Source organism: Oryctolagus cuniculus, chromosome 13, assembly GCF_051225735.1.
Source record: "Oryctolagus cuniculus isolate XC-2025 breed Fujian yellow rabbit chromosome 13, ASM5122573v1, whole genome shotgun sequence".
Classification (NCBI taxonomy): domain Eukaryota; kingdom Metazoa; phylum Chordata; class Mammalia; order Lagomorpha; family Leporidae; genus Oryctolagus; species Oryctolagus cuniculus.
This window is the reverse complement of record NC_142879.1, coordinates 16,174,951-16,197,558: the sequence shown is the minus strand read 5'-3', so window position 1 is coordinate 16,197,558 and position 22,608 is coordinate 16,174,951. Positions and strand designations below refer to the sequence as shown.

Below are 22,608 nucleotides of genomic sequence, written 5' to 3'. Positions count from 1 at the left end.
TGAGGAAAGATAAAAGCATTATTTAAAACCAGATATTTGATTACAACACCTGTGTGCCATGTCAGAAGGCTTGGGCTCCACACCCAGCTCCTGACCCCGGCTTCTCACTAATGCATACCCTGGGAGGCACTGGGTGATTACTGAAGTCATTGAGTTTTTCCCACCCACGTAGGGGACCTGGGTTGAATTCCAGGCTCCCGGCAGGGATTCCCAGCTGGGAGCTGCTGCGGGCACTTGGGGACTGACCCAGTATATGGGAGCTCTCTCTGAGTGTCTGCTTTCAGTTGAAAAAAACGTTCAAAAATATTTCTGAACCATGTTCTAAAAATCTACAGACTTTGAATTGACTTTGCAATAAATTTGCAAGTTTGCAGACATTTCTTTTTGTTATACCCAGAAGAATAGCATTTCAAGAGCTTAGATTTGAATTCTTTTTGGGTAAAGATCTTTGCTTTATTCAAATTTTTACTTCATCTGTAACTGATTGCAATTATAAAGCTGATACAAAACACTCATCTGCCTTACTTGGTCTCCGAAAGGGATGTCAGAGGGAAAAAAAGAGTCCCAAGTCCTTCATGGAATATTTTTTAAAGATTCATTTATGTATTTGAAAGACAAAGTGATGGGGAGGGGGAATGGGAAAGAGAGAAAGAGATTTTCCATCCTCTGGTTTACTCCCCAAATGGCTGCAACAGCCAGGTCTTAGCCAGGCCAAAGCCAGGATCCAGGAACTCCATCCTGGTCTCCCACACGGGTGGCAGGGGCCCAAGCACTTGGGCCATTTTCTGCTGCTTTCCCCGGGTGCAGTAGCAGGAAGCTGGATTGGAAGTGGAGTAGCTGGAACTTGAACTGGTGTTCTGATATGGGATGCCGACGCTACAAGCAGCAACTTAACCCTGTGTGCCACACCCCCTGCCCACCATGGACTATTTAATTGATTTTCTGCATCTAACATAAAAGTTTCACCTTATAACTTTAGGGAACATTTTTTTATAACACTTGCGGTCTACATTAAGTATTTTACTCTTCTCTGCCTAGCCTAAAATTTATCACCTCTGTGTGTGTGTGTGTGTGTGTGTGTGTGTATTCAAAAACTTAAAATACTAGTGGAATTGAAAAGTTCCCTCACTTTGGTAATTAGCTGGTGCCTAATTTTTACCATTGCTTTTCTGTCTTTAATTTTGGAGTGAAAACTCACGCAACGTCGCTCTGCTGACCAGGTCGATGGGTGTCGTATGTGCCTTCTTCCCACTGCCGGGATTTCAACACCTCTTTCATTTGCTTACACTTCCTGCTGTATCAAGAGGAAAGTGCAGACGTTAGTGCTTCCACTTGACAGACAGAAACACTCAGGCGTGCGTGCGTGGTCGGGTGGTGGAAGCCAGAATGACAGATCAGTGGCAGGGCTGAGACTGAGGGGCTGATGGCCCTGCCCACAGATCGGAGGCCTCACCCCACCGGAAGCCAGCGACCTGAAATTGAATTGGCTGCCCTTTGACGCCAGCTTAATATGAAAACCAGCAGAGCTGGAGCCTTCCCTAATGTCTTTCAGAGCGCAACAACTATGGCCCAGTGTGTGGTGCGAGAGCTGCCTCCTTCAACCAAATCCCTCGGCACCGATGGTCCATTGGAACAACTCTGTTTCTTCTCTCTCGGAAGGAGCACCCTTCTTGTACCCCTGCCTCAAGTCTTCTGTCTTCTTCATGACACTGCTGAGCCCAGGCTTTCGGGAAAGACCCCTGTCAGGGTGCCACAGTCTGTTCCCAGATCATGGTTATCAGGAGATGAGCTATTTGGTCTACCAGCTTATGATTCCTGCTTGTATGTTTTCTGTTATAAGAAACCACAGGCATGAAAAGACCATTGTGGTGGCCCTGTGTCCTCAGGACCCAGGCGGGTGGCAAGGCCCATTTTCTCCCTGAGATAAGGCCAAGCTGGAGATCGCCAGTTCCCTTTTCTGTTCCCCATCTGGACGGGAAGTAGCACATCTCACAGCCCGTGTTTCAGTCGCCGAGTAGTCAAAAGGTTCAAAGAGAGAAAATAGCCAGGATTTTTAAGTTACTCAGGAATAAACACTTACTATACATAAGAAGAAAAACTATAGTGTTTCAGACTAACAGGTATAGTAGTGTAGACAGTCAGCATCTGTACCTGTGAGTTCCACATCTGTGGAGTCAACCAAGTATGGATGGAAAATATCTGGAAAAAAATTGCACCTGTCCTGAGCAGGTGCGTACTTTTTTCCTTTGCTTTATTTCCTAAACAACACAGTGTGACAACTGTTCACATAGTATTTAGGTTATATTATATGTGGTAAATAACCTGGAGATGGTTTAAAGTATACAGAAAGGCTGGCAGAGTCCTGGCTGCTCCACTTCTGATCCAGCGCCCGACAGGCCTGGGAAAGCAGTAGAAGATGGCCCAGCCCCTGCCACTCACGTGGGAGTCCCAGAGGGAGTTCCTGGCTCCTGACTTCAGCCTGGCCATTGCGGCCATTTGGGAAATGAACCAGTGGATGTATTTTTGTATCCATGGGGGTCTTGGAGGCAACACCTCATAGATCCTGATGGATGACTGTATACATTTAGAATACTTTTTAGGCCGGCGCCGCGGCTCAGTAGGCTAATCCTCTGCCTTGCGGCGCCGGCACACCGGGTTCTAGTCCCGGTCGGGGCGCCGGATTCTGTCCCAGTTGCCCCTCTTCCAGGCCAGCTCTCTGCTGTGGCCCGGGAGTGCAGTGGAGGATGGCCCAAGTGTTTGGGCCCTGCACCCCATGGGAGACCAGGATAAGTACCTGGCTCCTGCCATCAGATCAGCGCGGTGCGCCGGCCGCAGCGTGCCGGCTGCGGTGGCCATTGGAGGGTGAACCAACGGCAAAGGAAGACCTTTCTCTCTGTCTCTCTGTCTCTCTCACTGTCCACTCTGCCTGTCCAAAAATATAAAAAATAAAAAAAAATACTTTTTAGAGCTTTATTTGTTTGAGAGGCAGAGCATCAGAGAGAGAGGTAAAGACAAAGAGAGAACTCTTCCATCCACTGGTTCACTCCCCCAATGGCTGTGAAAGCCAGGACTGAGCTAGGTCAAGGCCTGGAGCCAGGATCTTCATCAGGGTTTCTGACACGGGTGCAGGGGCCCAAGCACTTGCACCATCTTCTGCTGCTTTCCCGATGCATGAGGAGGGAGCCGGGTTAGAAGGGGAGGGGCTGAGACTGGAGCAGGCTCTCTGATTAGGCCCAGCCCCAGCTGTGGTGGCCATTTGAGGAGTGAACTGGCAGATGAGAGCTCTGTATCTATCTCTTGAACACATAAATAAAATTTTTAAAGGTTTATTTTTTTATTTGAAAGGCACACAAAGAGGCAGAGAGAGAGAAAGAGAGAAAGAGAGGTCCTCCATCCGCTGGTTCAGTCCCCAGATAGCCTCAATGGCCGGAGCTGTGCTGATCCAAAGCCAGGAGCCAGAAGCTTCTCCTGAGTCTCCCAGTCGGGTGCAGGGGCCCAAGGACTTGGGCCATCTTCTACTGCTTTCCCAGGCCATAGCAGAGAGCTGGATCAGAGGTGGAGCAGCCGGGACTCGAACCGGTGCCCATATGGGATGCCGACACTGCATGTGGCAGCTTTACCTGCTATGCCACAGCGCCGGCCCCAGAATGTTTTAAAAATTAAAAAAAGAAGATCCAGGAAGCAATTCATGGTCGTGTGGAAGACAACGCTAGAACATGAGATCCACTGTCGCAGTAGCAATGAACTTCAGAGAGCACATAACTGGTCCTGAGAGACTTCAGATGGGAAATTAGATCCTGCTCAGAAATTGTATTCCTCTTTCTGAACTACATAAAAAGGGCCATGCACACTATTCACTGGCTGTGTGATTTGTGCTTTCCCATAACACCTGAAGTGTGAGAAGTGAAATGCAGCATTAATGTTCGGGGCCTCGTGGTTGGGTCTTGCTTGGTTCTGCATGATGTCTGTCCGTCCTTGGGACAGGATTTATACACAGACGTCTTTGGATCACCAGCAGCCAAACCTGCAGGAGCGAGAAGGAGAATCGTGAATGTCACTGAGTTTTACCCTCTAGGAAGCAGCTGCAGCGGAGTTGAGGCAGGAGAGTGTTTGCTGCGACTTCCGGTTTTCGTTTTGGGCCAGGTTTGGGGGTGAGTCCCACAATGAGAACTGCCTGCCAGGACCATCCCGCCCCCGCCCCCTTTAAATCAATTGGACACATTGTTTGTCCCTTTGGGTTTGATAGACATGTTGTAATAAGGTCCTGAACTGCTCACTACCTCTTTATGTACCTTCTGTCTAAAGGCCTGTTACTATTGTGACCTGTACTCATGGGACCACAAACAATGGGTTTAACCATTAACTCTCAAACCACCTTTAAATGAATTCTTTTATAAGATGAGAATTATATAGGCTTCCACTGGTTGCTTAGAGGAAACAAGCAAAGGATTCAGGTTGAACCAGGTTATTCAGGAACTGGGAGTTGATGGTTAGGATGCCCCTAGGCCCGGCACATAATTTGCCTTGACCTGACCATGTCAGATAACACTGTTTAGCTGACATTCCAGTGTCCCTGAAAAGTACAATGCTTTGTGAAGTTGGTTTGGCTGGGAATAAAGTTAAATTGTGGCAAGATCTTGTGTTCATTGAGTAAAATTCCCCAGCGTATTCCAATGCTTAGTGTCTATGAAGGCATCATTTGAGGTTGGGTGTCTGTTTTCAGGGCCCTTCCTAGTGGGCCTTGAGAGGGTTGCAAGCTACAAAGGACACATTATTTTCCCAAGTGACCCAAGGACGGAGAGGAGTAGCTCAAGCCCTACCCTCCTACATTCATAATTATTTTGGTGATTTGTCTCTTATTTTTAATGTAGCAAACATGGGGGGGGGCAAGGTTGCTTTCCAGGAAGCTATACCATCTAGGTGATGTTTGGATGCTTAATTAGTTTTTAAAAATATTTCATGCATGGCAAGTGTTCGGTCTGGTGGTTAAGATACGAGTTGGAGGCCGGCGCTGCAGCTCACTAGGCTAATCCTCTGCCTGCGGCGCCAGCACCCCAGGTTCTAGTCCTGGTCGGGGCGCCGGATTATGTCCCTCTTCCAGGCCAGCTCTCTGCTGTGGCCCGGGAGTGCAGTGGAGGATGGCCCAAGTGCTTGGGCCCTGCACCCGCATGGGAGACCAGGAGGAAGCACCTGGCTCCTGGCTTCGGATCTGTGCAGTGCGCAGGCGGTAGTGCCCTTTTTTGGGGGTGAACCAACGGAAGGAAGACCTTTCTCTTTGTCTCTCTCTCTCACTAACTCTGCCTGTCCAAAAAAGAAGAAGAAGAAGAAGAAGAAGAAGAAGAAGAAGAAGAAGAAGACGACATGAGTTGGGACATCCACCCCATGTGGAGGTACCTGATTTGAGGCCCAGCTCTGCTCCCTAGTCCAGCTTCCTGCCAATATGCACCCTCCTGGGAGACCTGGATTGAGTTCCTGACTCCTGGCTTCACCCTGAGCTGGCCCCACCTGTTGTGGACATTCCGAGACTGAACCAGTGGGTGGGAGCTGTCTTTCTCTGTCTCTTAAGCAAATAATTTAAAGTCTTTCATTTAAAATCATTTCATTTAAAATAACTTAAAATCTTTATTTCAAAATAAAGGGACTAACCCATTGGGGCAACAAAACTGGCTTTACTTGCAGTATACTGTCAGTAACACATGAGCTCATCTGGGGTCTTCCATAGTTCTTTCTTTTTGCTTTGCTTTTTCGTAGAATTTAATTTCCAAGTGCTATTTGGAATCACTTGAACCCACGCCGTGGTGTACGTTTTTGTCCCTTAATGTTAGAAAAGCCTTTTCTGACCTTTCTGGCAGGTGAATTATTTTTCTGGATCCGTCTCTAAGCTGGTTTCACCTACTGGCCCCAATTTTCAGATCAAGAGATGGAAACACAGGGAGACGAAGTGGGAGGGTCGGCAGGATCCAGAGTCAGCAAAAGCCAGAGTGTCCCGGTCCCGCTCCGGAGTCGCAAGGCAGTTCCCGGGAACTTGCTTCCAGCATCAAGTCATTGATTGACAAGCACAGGAGCTGCTTCCGGTGAAACCATCTCATCTGTGTCTTTGCTGTTTGGATCCATGTCTTGCACGGGCTTCTCCTCTAATGATTCATTGTAGAGTTTGTCGTTGTTGTGTACTGTTAGAGGCTCTTGTGTATTTAACGTTGAATCCCTCCAGAAAGACAGCGCTACTTTTAAGTGTTCAGGGGAAACGTCTGTGACCTGTAGTTCTTTGCAAGCATCAATCCACAGGGCCTCGCACACAGTCGTACCGGCGTTTGTTGATCTAATTAACAATGTAAGCACATGTGAGTCTGAGGTTTGCAAGTACTTCTCTGCTCCTATGAGTCGATGTATCACTAAGTTAGAGCCCCTCTAGCTGCCTGGTTGGTATTAGAGTGACAAAACATGACTTCATGCTCAAGGCGGGCACAAAGCGCTGTCTGTTCCCAGGTGTTCGCCACCCATCGGCCATAGTGCGTATTTTAGGAGTTAGAGATTTATTCCCGCTAGGACGTCTGTCAAAGGCCAGGGCACCGCGCACCAGCCCTGAAGCTCTGGCTCTGTAGGTGGTGCTCCGGAGGCAGATTTTCACAGGGTCAAACTGTGGAAGACGAGAGAGCAAACTGAAGTATTCTTTATCCCCCTCTTCTTCTAATTGATCATCGTGGCGTGGACATTTCACGATTCCCAGTTAATCCTCCCAGCTGCACGTTAGAGAGAAGAAATCAGATCTTCCCAGAATGTGTGTATGTATATGTGTGTGTGTGTAATTTTTATATAATATATATGCACATATTTTTATTTGAGGGGTAGAGAGATAGAGATGAAGAGAAAGAGTGTTCCCATCTGCTGGTTCATTCCCAAGATGCCTGCCGTGGTGCTGAGCCAACGTCAGAGTGGGGAGTCAGGAGCACAGTGCAGCTCTCCCGCCGTGAGTGACAGCACCCTGTACTCATTAAGCATCCTCTCTCTGGCCCCAGCATATGTTTTATTAGCCATACAGCTCTTTCTAAAGATTTATTTATTTATTTGGGAGGCAGAGTTATAGACAGAGAGAAGGAGAGACAGAGAGAGAGGTCTTCCATCTGCTGGTTTGCTCCCCAAATGGCCGCAGCAGCCAGAGCTGGGCTGATCCAAAGCCAGGAGCCAGGAGCTTCTTCCAGGTCTCCCACATGGATGCAGGGGCCCAAGCACTTGAGCCAGCTTCCAGTGCTCTCCCAGGCCATAACAGAGCTGGATCAGAAGTGGAGCAGGTGGGACTTGAACTGGCGCCCATACGGGATGCTGGTGCCATTCGCGGAGGCTTAACCTACTGCACCACAGCGCTGGCCCCAGCAATAAAGCTCTTGCTGGTTGGAAATAGCAGTAAGTGACTCAGACAAGGAGCTGCTGGCTCCTGAGGGTGACAGGTAATGGAGATAGACGCTGACTGTTTCAATTAGCAAACCCTAAGCTATTTCCGCTGGGCGTGGGCGTGCCCGGTGTGGGGAGCTGTGCCGAGTGGAAGCAGACAGCTTGCAGTGCAGCCCTTCTCACAGCCCGTGGCTCTCACTCTCGCCCTTAGGGAGCAGCCAGAGGACTTGTCGATGGGATCAGGTTTCTGTCTGGTTCGTGTCCAGATTTCTACCTCTGTAAACAGAAGTCCATCCCGAATCCTTTTAGATAATTCGGTAGGTTCTAAGTCTTTCCTTCAAGTCATACCAATTTGATCCACACTAAACATTGGGCTGAGCTTTACTGGTCTCCCCTTTGTGTGAGGAAACCCCACGCGGCACAATAGCCTGATGCATGGGAGATGCACACCAGTTAGGACCTGAACAGGCACCCAAACCAAGCCCTGCCTCTTCTCAGTGCTGCCCTCCCCCCACCCCCGTGGTAGTGAAGAGTGTCAGGTTGCACCTGTCTGCTCTGGATTGAGTCTTCATTCGCCCTAAAGTAACATGGGTGTTTGCTGTTTCTGAACATCTCCATGCACACAGGAGATTCCCCTGCCCCCTGGAAGTTGGCCATGGGTGCATAAATTCTTGGCCAATGCAACGGGAGCAGAAGTGACAGCTGTGTGACACTTGTGTGGGTGGCAGGCAGTCTGAGTACTGGAGCGATGCATCACTCTTTCCTCCCCAGGGTTTGCATTAACGGGAAGCTGGAGTCAGGAGCTGGAGCCAGTTATGGAACCTGGATCCTCCGATATGAGGCAGGGGCATCCTAGCCAATATCTTAACCACAAGGCCCAATGCCCAGCCCGTAGGTGGAATCACCCTGGGATTGAAGAGCCTGAGTTGATTCAGGGTGAATGGCTCAAGGGAATCCTGACCTGAATGGCCCGAGCAAGAGGAGAGTGCAGACAGGGTGAGTGTGGTCCTCCCCCGGCCCAGGGGTGGGATGGGGGCTGGTTGAGGTAGCAAAGGCTGGTGGTAGAACAGTGGACATCTGTGGCTGTTGCGGTGCGTCATAGGCTAAGCCTCTGCCTGAGTGCTGGAATCCCACATGGGCACCAGTTCGAGTCCCAGCTGCTCCTCTTCCTATCCAGCTCTCTGCTATGGCCTGGGAAAGCCGGGGCCAAGTGCTTGGGCCCTTGGCCAAAAGATTTGGAAGAAGCTCCTGGCTCCTGGCTCCCAATTGGCCCAGCTCTTGCCATTGCGGCCATTTGGGGAATGAACCAGCAGATGGAAGACATCTCTCTCTCTCTCCCTCTCTTTGTCTGTAACTCTACCTCTCAAATAAATAAATAAAATCCTAAAAAAAAGAAAAAAGAAAAAGAATGGTGATGTCATGCCTGCTCTTGTAAACCCACCCTAGCATGTGCCTGGATGCTGGAGGACACTGGTGCAGCACGACTTTTGCTGTGATGTCCAGTTACGGAATGAATACAGCCTTCTGAGTCCCACTGACCGAAGTTTAAATATGAACTTGTCACTTAAAGCTGTCTAACCTTGGGCAAAGTCCTACCCAGTCTCCTCATCAATAATATGAGAATAGTACCTACCTTTCAAGATTTAAAATGCGTTAAGGATTTTTTTGTTAATTAATTTTTAAGGGATACATATTTCATAAATACAACTTTAGGAATATAGTTATTCTTCCCTCCATACCCACCTCCCACCCACACTCCCACCCCCCCTTCCCAGTCCCATTCAAGAAGGACTTAGTTTTAAGATTTATTTTATTTATTTGAAAGGTAGAGTGACAGAGAGAGAGGAGAGATCTTCCATCTGCTGGTTCATTCTCTAAATGGCCACGATGGTTAGGGCAGGGCCAGTCTGAAGCCAGGGACCAGAAACCCCATCCAGGTTACCTAGGTAACTGGCAGGGGCCCAAGTAGTTGGATCATCTTCTAAAGCATTCCCAGGCATATACGCAGGGAGCTGGATTGGAGATGGAGCAGCCAGGACTTGAACCAGCGCTCATATGGGATGCCAGCGTTGCATGCATCAGCTTAGCCTGCTATGCCACAACACTGAGCCTAAGAAGGTTCACTTTATTTATTCATTTATGAATGACTTATTTATTTGAAAGTTATAGTTACACAGAGAGAAGGATAGGCAGAGAGAGAGAGGTCTTCCATCCACTGGTTCACTCCCCAGTTGGTCGCAATGGCTGGAGCTGCACCAATCTGAAGCCAGGAGCCAGGAGCCAGGAGCCAGGAGCTTCCTCTGGGTCTCCCACATGGGTGCAGGGGCCCAAGGACTTGGGCCATCTTCTTCTGCCTTCCCAGACCATAGCGGAGAGCTGGATCGGAAGTGGAGCAGCCAGGTCCCGAACCGGCGCCCACATGTCAGGGCGTTAACCCACTGCACCACAGTGCCGGCCTCTAGGTTTGTGGATTCTTATATCACAGGGAGCGGTGAGGGGAGGGCCAGGAGCGCCACCCTGGTCTCCTAACTCCTCCATTGAATCGTCACTCTCCCTTTGATTTTCAAGTAAAAGAGTTAGAAGATCTAGAAGTCTGACTGAGGACAGAATACCGACACACGTGCAAAATGAACAGTGTAACTTACATTAATTAACATTTGATTAGCCAAGATCTGATACAATTGGTTCCTTAAGAGGCTCAAAGTCTACTGACACTGAAAGATACTGACTTAGCTGCTACCACTGCTCTTTTTTTTCCTTGCTTTAATTTTTTTTTAACATTTTTTCCTGTTCTTTCTTTCTTAATATATTTTTTTGACAGGCAGAGTGGACAGTGAGAGAGAGAGAGACAGAGAGAAACGTCTTCCTTTGCTGTTGGTTCACCCTCCAATGGCTGCCATGGCTGGTGTGCTGCGGCCGGCGCACCGCGCTGATCTGATGGCAGGAGCCAGGTACTTCTCCTGGTCTCCCATGGGGTGCAGGGCCCAAGCACTTGGGCCACCCTCCACTGCACTCCCTGGCCACAGCAGAGAGCTGGCCTGGAAGAGGGGCAACCAGGACACAATCCGGCGCCCCGACCGGGACTAGAACCCGGTGTGCCGGCGCCGCAAGGCGGAGGATTAGCCTAGTGAGCCGCGGTGCCAGCCAATATATTTTCATTTTATTTGAAAGGCAGAGAGAGAGAGAGAGAGATATCATCCACGTGCTGGCTCACTCCCCAAATGCCTGCAACAGGAGGCGCTGAGCCAGGCCAACACCAGGAGCCTGGAAACACAATCGGACTCTCCCACAGGAGGGGCAGGGACCCCAGTACTTGAGCCATCACCTGCTGCCTCCCCGCGTGTTCATTAGCAGGAAACCGGGTCAGAAGTGGAGCAGCTGGGACTCAAACCAGTTACTCTGAAGTGGGTCATGGGCAGCCGAGCTGTGATTTAACCACTGTGTCACCCTGCTTTATTCTTAATTCACCCAGCGTTTCTATCAGGTGGGCCAGTCTCACCTCCCATTCAGACTCCCTAGTTTCCACCTGCTGATGGGAAGTTCTGATGGCCGCTACCGTGTAGGTACTGTGGCTGCAAAGCCAGGGACATTTATCCCTGTGGACCAGAGGAGCCAGCCCTACTTGAACTTTTCAGCTAGCTGGCTGTCACAGAGGAACGCTCAATGGAACATTTTCCTGCTATGTAAGTCTTTCTGAAATATCCATTCATAAACAGTTCTTAGGGCACTGCCTTGTTTGCTGTTTTCAAACTGGAGTTGGTGTTTGTGATGGAATTTCTAGATTCTAACAGGTTGTCATGGCCTTTTTTGGTCTCCCTTTAGGGGCCCATCCAGGAATGTATAAGAAAGATGGGAGGCCAAGATTTGATCCAAATTTTCTGTCACTTGTAGTTCATTCATTCATTTATTTAACAAATGTTTATTGAGTGCTTATTCTAAGTCCTTATACTGGACACTGGAGATACTACATCAGATAAGACATAAATCCTGATTTTCTAGGGATTTTCCCAATTCAGTGTGAGATTTTGGCAAGTTAGCAGGCTGTTAATCAGAAATAAGTGATCATTGGAAGTGGAATGTCCCGAGACACCGATATTGTAGCTAAAAGGGGCTCCTCTCCTTGCTAGCCCGGGTCGCCTCTGCCCTGTTGCAGTGTTGCACTAGTTGTGCGTGTCTTTCCTCCTGTACTAGAAGGGCTTGGTCCCGAACCTCTGTGCCCTCTGTTATACTCGGGTCAGTGCCTAGAAAAGTAGCGGTTCCTAGAAAGGAGCAGTTGCTGAGTACTCCAAGGAAACAGTGTTGCCTCCGCATCACAGTGTTTGCTTTGCCCAGCAGAATACGGGCAAGACTTCTTACCTGTGCCTTCTGCATCCAAGATTTCAACCAAACAAGGATTGGAAACATTTGAAAAAAAAATTGCACCTGTATGGAATATGGTAACTTTTTTTCCTTCTCGTTATTCCCTGAATAATACAACCTCACAACTGTGTACAATAGCATTTACATTGTATTAGGTATTGTAAGTAAGAGTTCAGGTATAGGGAGAATGTGCAACACATGCAAATACGGCACCATTTGGTATCTGCAGAAAGTTCTGGAATCAATCCTGTATTACACAAGTGAGTCCCAGATTCCAATTTTAATATTGTAAGAAGCATATTATAATATCATAAAAGAGAAAAAAAAAACAGGTGATAAGACATATAATCCCACTGCCGTAAGTCATCCATTAGGGAACTGAGATTCATGGGTACGTGAGTCAAATGTGAGAGCTGTCATGAGTTCCTGCCGTGAGCAGGCACTGCTTTCAGCTGAGGCTGCTTCGTGGAAGACCCCAGACCTGGTCCCTCCCTTGATGCACCTCAGAGCCCGGGAGGAGATGGCAGAAAAAGGCATCCTGGAGTGCCACGTGCACTGTGTCCTGTCCCTGTGGGCCAGGCTGGCCGTGAGCTCCCAGAGTAGTTGCTTCCCCTGGCAGGGAGGAGGAGGAGCCTGTGGGGCAGCAGCATCCTGAGAGACAGGTGTCTAGTGTTGGAGCCACCTGCTTCCCGCTCCTTGGGCTTTGCTGCAGGACAGAGTCCTCACGTTGCCTTCGGGCGGGTTTGGAGTCCCGGAAGAACTGCCTTTCTGTGAAGCAGACACCAGCTTTGCTTTGCTTTACAACCTACCTGATAGGACTCCGTTTTGGTGCCTCCCAGGGGGAACGTGAAGGATAGGAGGCAGCCCTTCCGATTTCTTCCCTGCAGGTTTTTTACACAGACATCTGAATCCGAAGCACTAGTATAGTCCCTTCTGATGATAAGCTCCTGAGAGGTGCACCAGTCTCTTTGGAGTCAAATATAATTTATGCGCAAGCTGGGATTTGGTTCAACTATGAGCGACAGGAACCCAACATGATGGTGGTGGCTTAAACCAGACAGGAGTGTGTTTTTCTCTAACCCAACTGTAAGGTGTGGCATGGCAGCTCAGTGAATGGCAGAGATTCAGGGGTCTTGGTTCTCTCAATCTGTGCCTTGACCACAGGGTCCAAGATACCTGCTGTAGTTCCAGTAGTCACGGCCACGCTCTACACAGAGGAAAGCTTAGGGTGAACGAGCAAGCTTTCACCATGGGTGTTACACACCTAATCCTAACTTCACTTATATTCGCCTGGCCAGATCTTAGGTCTGTAGTGACGTAAGGACAAAGGTGGCTGGATTTGCAGTGTTTACTGTAATGACCATGTGTCTAGGCCGGCGCTGCGGCTCACTAGGCTAATCCTCTGCCTGCGGTGCCGGCACACCGGGTTCTAGTCCTGGTTGGGGCGCCGGATTCTGTCCCGGTTGCCCCTCTTCCAGGCCAGCTCTCTGCCCGGGAGTGCAGTGGAGGATGGCCCAAGTGCTTGGGCCCTGCACCCCATGGGAGACCAGGAGAAGCACCTGGCTCCTGCCATCGGATCAGTGCAGTGCTCTAGCCGCGGTGGCCATTGGAGGGTGAACCAACGGCAAAGGAAGACCTTTCTCTCTGTCTCTCTCTCTCACTGTCCACTCTGCCTGTCAAAAAAAAAAAAATTAAATTAATTAAACTTGGGTTATTTCTCAGAAGCACTAATCACATTTCCAGTGCTTACCAGCCTTTGGTGGTTGGTGTCTGCTCTTAGGGACGGCACCCAACATTTCCATCAGTGCAGAAAGCTCAGTGGGGTACTCCTGCTCTTGTGACGTAGGCAGGTAATGTGCAGTGTCTGCTTCCACTAGTGCTATTGCCAAAATTTCATATTGAAAGAACAGATAGGGGCTGGCGCCGTGGCTCACTAGGTTAATCCTTCGCCTGCAGCACCGGCATCCCATCTGGGTGCCGGGTTCTAGTCCCGGTTGCCCCTCTTCCAGTCCAACTCTCTGCTGTGGCCCAGGAGGGCAGTGGAGGATGGGCCCCTGCACCCACGTGGGAGACCAGGAAGAAGCACCTGGTTCCTGGCTTCTTATTGGCGCAGTTCTGGCCATAGCAGCCATTTTGGGGGGTGAACCAACAGAAGGAAGAGCTTTCTGTCTCTCTCTCTCACTATCTATATCTCTACCTGTCAAAAAATATATAGAAAGAACAGATAAAGACTGATGAAGATTAATCAAGATACCAGAATTAGAACTTCCAGAATCAAGATACCAGAATATGAATAATTAGCCATCTCTCTGTCTCTTCTATTGTTCTGCCTTTCAAATAAATAAATAAATCCTTAAAAAAATAATGGAACTTGTACTGCTGTTGCTGTTTTTGCTTTCAGAGGATTTTTCTGGAAGTCAGCTATCTATTACATGATATTAGACATAGTGTGTCATCTCTTAATGGCAAATAAAAGTTGAGATTCTTCCCTAAGAGGCAGTAGAAGAACAATATGCTAGTTCTTTGCATATATTTTGTACTTTGGAGAGTGGACTAGAATGTCACGTAGCAATCTGCACTTCAACTAGCACTGATATAGATGATTCTAGAACTGTGGCTTGAATTTAGGGCATTTTTCAAGGCCTTTTAACTACACTGCAGTTGGTTTTTCAATGCATTGGCTCAAATGAAACAAGAACAGAAGGATGACCAGGATGTAGGATCATTCTTACCCTCTTTCTGTGGAAGTTATCTCAATGTTCATTTTATGTAGATTTTTTTTATTTTGCAAAATGTGATAAAGACAAGTTTTGGAAACATTGAGTTTGAAATGCTTGTGAGGGGCTGATGCTGTGGAATAGTGGGCTAAGCTTCCGCCTCTGGCGCTGGCATCCCATATGAGCGCTGGTTCGAGTCCTGGCTGCTCCTCTTCTGATCCAGCTCTCTGCTGTGGCCTGGGAAAACAGTGGAAGATGGCCCAAGTGCTTGGGCCCCTGCACCCGTGTGGGAGGCCTGGAAGCTCCTGGCTTCAGATGGGCCTAGCTTCAGCCACTGTGGCGATTTGGGGAGTGAACCAGCGGATGGAAGGCCTCTCTGTCTCTCCCTCTCTTTATTGGTAACTCTGTCTCTCAGATAAATAAATAAAATCTTAAAAAAAAAGAAATGCTTGTGAAACTATAACGTATTTAGCCCAGTGCCTAATATATAATAAATGTTAATTATTATTACTGTTTTATTAGCACATAATAAATGTTATCATTCTTAATATTATTAGTCCTTTTTTTTTTTTTAAAAAGATACATTTATTTATTTGAAAGGAAGAGTGGCAGAGAAAGAGAGAGAGATTGATCTCTGTCTGCTGGTTTACTCCCCAAATACCAGCAACAGCCAGTGTGGAGCCAGCTGACGCCAGGAGCCAGGCGCTCCATCCAGGGCTGCCATGTGGGGCAGGGATTCAAGTACCTGACCCATCATTCGCTGTTTCCCAGGCATGTTAGCAGAGAACTGGATCAGAAGTGGAGAGCCAGGACTCGAACTAGTACTCTGATAGGGGATGTGGGCCTCGTAAGCTGTGGCTTAACCCCCTGCACGACAGCACCTGCCCCTAAGCTTTTTAGGTTTATTGCCTAAACTACTAGCAAGCTGAGCATGTTTTCATATATTCTACAATTCTCACTTTATTTTATATCATTTGCAAGACCCTATCTATTTTGGGGAGAGGGCAAGGTTTTTGTTTTTGTTTTTGACAGGCAGAGTGGACAGTGAGAGAGAGAGACAGAGAGAGAGAGAGAAAGGTCTTTCTTTTCTGTGCCCCCCCCCACCCCACCATTGCAATGGCCACTGTGGCCGGCGCACCACGCTGATCTGAAGCCAGGAGCCAGGTGCTTCTCCTGGTCTCCCATGGGGTGCAGGGCCCAAGCACTTGGGCCACCCTCCACTGCACTCCCTGGCCACAGCAGAGAGCTGGCCTGGAAGAGGGGCAACCGGGACAGAATCCGGTGCCCCAACCGGGACTAGAACCCGGTGTGCCAGCGCCGCAGGCGGAGGATTAGCCTAGTGAGCCGCGGCGCCGGCCCCTTACTCTTAATTTTTAAAAAAGATTTTATCTATTTATTTGAGGTAGAGTTACAGACAGAAGAGAGGGAAAGACACAGAGAGAGGGCTTCCATTCACTGGTTCACTCCCCAAATGGCCGCAATGGCCAGAGCTGGGCCAGGCTGAAGCCAGGAGCCAAGAGCTTCCTCCAGGTCTCCCACATGGGTGCAGGGGCCAAAGCACTTGGGCCATCTTCTGCTGTTTCCCAGGCACGATAGCAGGGAGCTGGATCAGAAGTAGAACAGCTGGGACTTGAACTGGTGCCCGTATGGGATGCCTGGGTCTCCAGCAGCAGCTATACCTGCTACACCATTATACTAGCCCCATTAAATTTTTTATTATATAAAATTTAAACATTGTAATTGATCTATCTTTTGTAGTTTCTTCTTTTGCATAAAATATGAATAATTTATTATACTCTTCCAGAGATTTTAAAGTTATTAAGTGGATCTTGGTTTGGTGTTTGGTTTTATTCATTAAGGTGAATAATTTTTTGTCTCCCTTCTTCTGTCCACAGCGTACCTAGTTATTAAAATCATTTTCCATTGTTTTGTGATAACTTATTTTTCCCACACTACTTCTGTTATGCAACAGTTCATTCAGTAATGAACTCTGATTTGGTCATTTCTTTGAGGCCACTGGAACAAGCAGTGTCCAGGAATTTTCATGTCTTGGGCGAGTCCAGGATTTACAAAGAAGCTTGGCAACCAATTCTGTGTCACAAGGTAATTGCGGGCAGTGCACAAGAGTTCAGTCTTACTTGAAAGCTATACATCTTATCTTAGTAAATAAAATAAAACTGGCTAATGATCACCAACCTTATTTTCTTTTCTTCAAGGGATGGGCTTGGAAAAGAAGAGGGGTTTCTCACAATAGCACCAAACAGCTCTCAAGCAACAAATGGGCTTATGTCAACCAACACAGCTATCCTCATCACACAAACACACCTTTCTCCATGCAGTCCTTTCATTTTACAATTGTTTTCACATCTGTAGCATTCTATGACACCATCCTAAAAATATATTTGTTTGTGTCCAAGTAGCTTAAAGGTGCTTTATTTCCCAGAAGGACCAGGAGCTGGTGTTCATCAAAGCGTGCAGGGCAGGTTGGTCTCAGAGGACAGGGAGCCTAGTGCTGATAATTTGTCAACTACAGTTCCAGCAATCTGTCCATAGAAGGTGGAGACCGAGTTGGGTGTGGAGCTGGGGGAAGGCTGGCCAGGTAGGTTCAGGTCCTCTGATCATCTAGGGAGGGTGAAGCCAGTGTGTAGGGACCGCGGTTGAGACCTATGCTTAGATGTTGGTCTGAATCGGCCATGGTGGACTGGCAGAGTCCACTTCCTGTTCCAGCCGACTGAAGCGTGGACAGCTGGCCCGGACGGCGTTCTGAGCTTACCTACTTGTCTCATGGTGGAACTGCCATGAGCTTGGGCAGCCATTGAGGCAAAAGTGCAGACAACCTAGTGGGCTGTACCCCTGTGCATGGATCTACGCCTTCCTCTGAGAGAACAGAGCCTTTGTGTGTTTGCAGTTCGGTTGGGGAGACAAGACCTACACAGAGGAAAATTTAACTAGCAGTAAAAATTCGTATATAAACAGGAGCTGAATGATGGAACAGTCACTGGGTGAGAGTTCAGAGGGCGTGGCTGGGGGAGGGGTCACTGTGGGTGGGAAGAATCAGGAGCCGCTTCCCAGGTGAGACTGGACACAGCTGGGACTTGAAGGATGGATGGGTGCAGATGTGGGAAACACGAAGAAGCGTTCAGACGAGGAAACCAAAGGAACTTGAAAGAACTGAATGTGCTCAGGGGACAGCGATTAGATTAGAGAGGTTGTGGAGAGAAAGTTGGAAGGGGGAACTGAGTCTGGTGAAAAAGGCCTTGAACGCCAGGCTTTTTCCTGAATAACAAAGGAGAACTAAGTTCATTCACTTACGCATCTTACTTAACCACTCTTGGAATTGGAATGCCGGATGCCATCGTCTGTTGCCCATACATTGGGCTTTTGCCCTTGTATTCTTCTTGAGTTCATTTGGACTTCTGTGTGCATAAGAGAGGAAGTGCATGGGATTTTCAGGGCAATGGAAGTGCCTGGTGTGACCCTGGAGTGGAGGATGTGTGTCATTGTGCATTTGTCCAGACCACCAGAATTTGCAACACGGAGAGGGAACCTGGACACACACGATGAGCTTTGGGTGATAGGATGTGCTGGTGCAGCTCACCTGCACCACACTGCTGGGGGCTGTTGACAGTGGAGGGGGTAAGGGGTCTGTGAGAAATCTCTGTGCCTTTCGCTCAGTTTTGCTATGAACCTAAAACTACTCCCCAAAAAGAAAGTCTACTGAAGAAATGATAAGGGGAAGTGGTATTTCAGCACAGCAAATTAAGCGGCCTGTGACACTGGCATCCCAGATCGGAACACTGATTGGAGTCCCTGCTGCTCTGCTTCTGATTCAGTTTCTTGCTAATGCACCTGGGAAAGCAGCAGTAGTTGGCCCAAGTACTTGGACCCCTGTCACCCACATGGGAGACCTGGATGGAGTTCCTGGCTCCTGGCTTCAGCCTGACATAGCCCAAACCATCTCAGCCACTTGAGGAGTGGATCAGTGGATGGAAGATCTCTCTCTCAGTCTCTGCTACTCTCTCTCTAACTATGATTTTCAAGTAAATAAGTAAATCTTTAAAAAAAATTCTACCAAAAAATTGTGATAAGAAGACACTAGAGAACGATAGACTCCTATAGGTATCTTTCTTTTACAAATTTAAATTGAAACAATCAAAGTGAAAATCTTTTTTTGGTTAATTAATTTTTTAAGGAATACAAATTTCATAAATACAACTTTAGAAATAAAGTTATTCTTCCCACCATACCTGCCTTCCACCCACACTCCCACCCCTCCACCTCCTCCCTCTCCCCTTCTCAGTTCCATTCTCCATTAAGATTCATTTTCAATTAACTTTGTACACAGAAGACCAACTCTATATTAAGTAAAGGTTTCAACAATTTGCACACACACACACACACACACAACTGTTTGAGAACAAGTTTTACAGTTAACTTTCATAATACAACTCATTGAGGGCAGAGGTCCTGCATGGGGAGTTAGTGCACAGTGATTCCTGTTGTTAATTTAGCTATTAACACTCTTATGTATGACATCAGTGACCACCTGAGACTCTTGACATGAGCTGCCTAGGCTATGGAAGTCTTTTGAATCCACAGACTCTGTCAGTGTTTAGATAAGGCCATAAGCAAAGTGGAAGTTCTCTCCTCCCTTTAGAGAAAAGTACATCCTTTTTTTTTTTTTTAAGATTTATTTCTTTATTTGAAAGTCAGAGTTAGAAAGAGAGAGAGGTCTTCCATCTGCTGGTTCACTCCCCAGATGGCTGCAACAGCCATAGCTACATTGACCCAAAGTCAGGAGCCAGGAGATTCTTCTGGATCTCCCACGTGGGAGCAGTGGCCCAATACTAAGGCCATCTTCTACTGCTTTCTCAGGCCATAGCAGGGAGCTGGATCAGAAGTAGAGCAGCTGAGACCTGAACTGGTGCCCATATGGAATGCTGGCACCGCAGGCGGTGGCTTTACCTGCTACACCACAGCACTGGCCCCAGTACATCCTTCTTTTATGCCCACTTCTTCCCCTGGGATCTCACAGAGATCCTTCATGTAGAACAATTTTTGCCACAGTGTTTTGGCTTTCCATGCCTGAGATGTTCTCACAGGCTTTTCAGCCAGACCAGGAAGCCTTAAGGGCTGATTATGAGGTCAGAGTGTTACTTAAAGTGATGAGTCTGCTGTGTGGACTGCTTCCCATGTTGGATATTCTCTCCTTTTTAATTCCATCTATTATTATTACAAGACACTTGATTCTATTTATATGATCACTTTAACACTTAATCCCATCTGTATGGTCACTTTAAGACTTCACAAGACTTCACATGATCACTTTAACAATTAAGATATCATTTTTACCACTCAGCTTAATGGGATTTGGGGTCCCATGACAAGTTTTTAAACCATACCCTTAGAAGTAAGTCTGTAGTGAAAATCTTTTAAAAGATTTATTATTTATTTGAAAACCAGAGCTACAGAGAGGGGGAGAGACACACAGAGAGAGGTCTTCCATCTGCTAGTTCACACCCCAGATGGCTGCAATGGACAGGGCTGAGCCAGGCTGAAGCCAGGAGCCTGGAGCTTTATCCTGGTCTTCCAGGTGGGTGGCAGGGGCCCAAGCACTTGGATCATCTTCTGCTGCTTTCCCAGGCCATTAGCAGGGAACTGGATTGGAAGTGGAACAACTGGGACTCAAACCTCCACCCATTTGGGATGACTGTGTCACAGACAGTGGCTTTACCTGCTATGCCACAGTGCTGGCACCCCAAAGTGAAATTTTAGAAATGCATACCTCACAAGCTAAGCTTCCACTTGGGGCAACAACATCTAACTTTGGAAGTGAAGCAACCAGGACTCAAACCCTGTCCAGTTCCCTGCTAATGTGCCTGGGCAGGCAGCAAATGGTAGCTCAAGTACTTGGTCCCTGCTACCTACATGGGAGACCCCGATGGAGTTCTTGGCTCCTGCTTTGAGCTTGACCCAGCCCTGACTATTGCGTGTATTTGAGGAATGAGCCAGGGGATGGAAAATGTCTCTGTCTGTCTGTCACTCTGCCTTTCACATCAATCAATCAATCTTTTAAAACATGATGGATCTCTCAGTCACCACGTCTGATTTGTCAGCCAGTCACATATGAGGGGACTTCAAAAAGTCCCTGGAAAAATAGTCCTCAGGATGTTTATTTTGGTGTAAAATATTTTTGAAATTTGTGTGTAGTTTTTTCATAACACATTTTCCTTGGTGTATCTGGATTTCAAAAAAATTTTTTAAAGATTTATTTATTTATTTGAAAGAGTGACAGGGAGGGAGAGACACACACACATACATACATAGATTGAGAGAGAGAAAGAGGAGGAGGAGGTGGAGGAGGAGGGGAGAGAGAGAGAGAGATCAGTCTTCCATCCTCTGGTTCACTTCCCAAATGACTGCAACAGCCAGGCTGGGTCAGACCAGAGCCAGGAGCCGGGAACTCCATCCAGGTCTCTCCACGTGGGTGATCCAAGTGTTTGGGTCATCCTCTGCTGTCCTCCGGCACATTAGCAGGGAGCTGGGTTGGAGGCGGGGAGCAGCTGGGACTTGAACTGGTGCTGTGATATGGGATGCCTGTATCACCGGCCGCAGCTTAACCCACCGCGCCATGGGGTCTGCCCCGGGATTTCAAAGTTTCTTGTGCACCAAAACAAACTTCTCTTTTAGTTCCATTTCCCAGGAACTTTTTGAAGTATCCGTGTATGTGTCAGTGTTCTCCTCCACAAGGCAAGTTTCGCACGTATAGTCCCTGACACAGTGGGCAGTTCCAGATGTGGGACACTTGGCAAGACGACGCAGAAGTTCCTAGAAACCCGACAGCTGGATGTGCAGGGCCACAGGCAGGCAGCAGGGTTGCGTCATTCAGGGCGATTTTCCGGGTTTGTTTCTGGTTCGTCTCAGCTCTGTCCCTGGTTGAGAAAATTCGGACACGCAGTTCAGGGAGCTAAGTGGTTGGTAACGAGAGCTAAGAAGTGGCAAAGGACGAAATCCATTTATTTTGTCTATCTGTTCTGCATCCACAGATTCCCTCGTCTCATGTTTCTGGTAAACATTTGGACATTGTGTTGAATTTTCTCGAATTTCTTCCATCTGGAAAAGTAGAGCATTTTACGAGACAACCGCAACCACCTTGTCTACCTTCAAACGCTGAACGTCGGACTGCTGCTCACAGGAAAAAAGCATAGCACATCCATCCACAGTGAGCTATGCAGGTTTTCTACTTTGAAAGAACATTAGAAATAAAATAAATAAAAGAGTGGGAATGGAATGAAATACGAGGAGAAATGGCTGAATCTGTCACCAGCTGTCAAAATTATTTTTGCTGTTTATAGAGTCCCGGTCCTCCAGGGAGTGCCCCACAGTCGTGCAGTGCACACAGCCAGGTGCTGCCAGCCACGGGTGCTGCCAGCCAGCGCTCTGCTCTGCCTGGGGGCCGCGGACCGGCACAGGCTGCTGAGGCCCCGCTCCAGGCCACTCTGCAGCTTGGCATCTGGGTTCAGATGTATCCCCTGAGGCCGTTGAACTTGGAGTCTAGAGTGCCGTTTTTGGATCCAATGCCAGTAGTGTGCATCTAAGACGCCAGAACTTGATCAAGAGCGGAGTCCTTTCAAAAGGAAATGTGGCGCCAGCGCCGTGGCTCACTTGATTAATCCTCCGCCTGTGGCACCGGCATCTCATATAAGTGCTGGGTTCTAGTCCCGGTTGCTCCTCTTCCAGTCCAGCTCTCTGCTGTGGCCTGGGAGTGCAGCCTGGCTCCTGGCTGCAAATCGGCGCAGCGCTGGCCGTGACGGCCATCTGGGGAGTGAACCAATGGAAGGAAGACCTTTCTCTCTCTCTCTCTCTCTCTCTCTCTCTCTCACTGTCTATAACTCTACCTGTCAAATAAATAAAATTGTAAAAAAAAAAAAAAAAAAAAAAGGAGATGTGGCTTCCAGGGTTCCAGGGGAGTGACGCACCTCACATTCGCGTGTGTGTTATACACCTTTCTTTATTATTTTTTTTAAAAAAGATTTATTTGTTTATTTGAAAGGCAGAGATACAGACAGAGAGAGGGAGACACAGAGAAAGAGAGGCCTTCCATCTGCTGGTTCACTTCCCAAATGGCTGTAATGACCAGGGC

General features: G+C 48.0%; 1 long non-coding RNA gene across 2 annotated transcripts in view; it reads left to right on the top strand.

Moving 5' to 3' along the window:
• Nucleotides 1-22,352, top strand: part of LOC108178228 (uncharacterized) — a 36,815-nt gene extending 14,463 nt beyond the window's left edge. For both annotated transcript variants that reach the window (XR_016219516.1, XR_011381247.2), the window contains one exon: nt 21,512-22,352. This is a non-coding gene — a long non-coding RNA (uncharacterized LOC108178228). The remainder of the gene's footprint in view (nt 1-21,511) is intronic.
• The last annotated feature ends 256 nt before the right edge of the window (nt 22,353-22,608 follow it).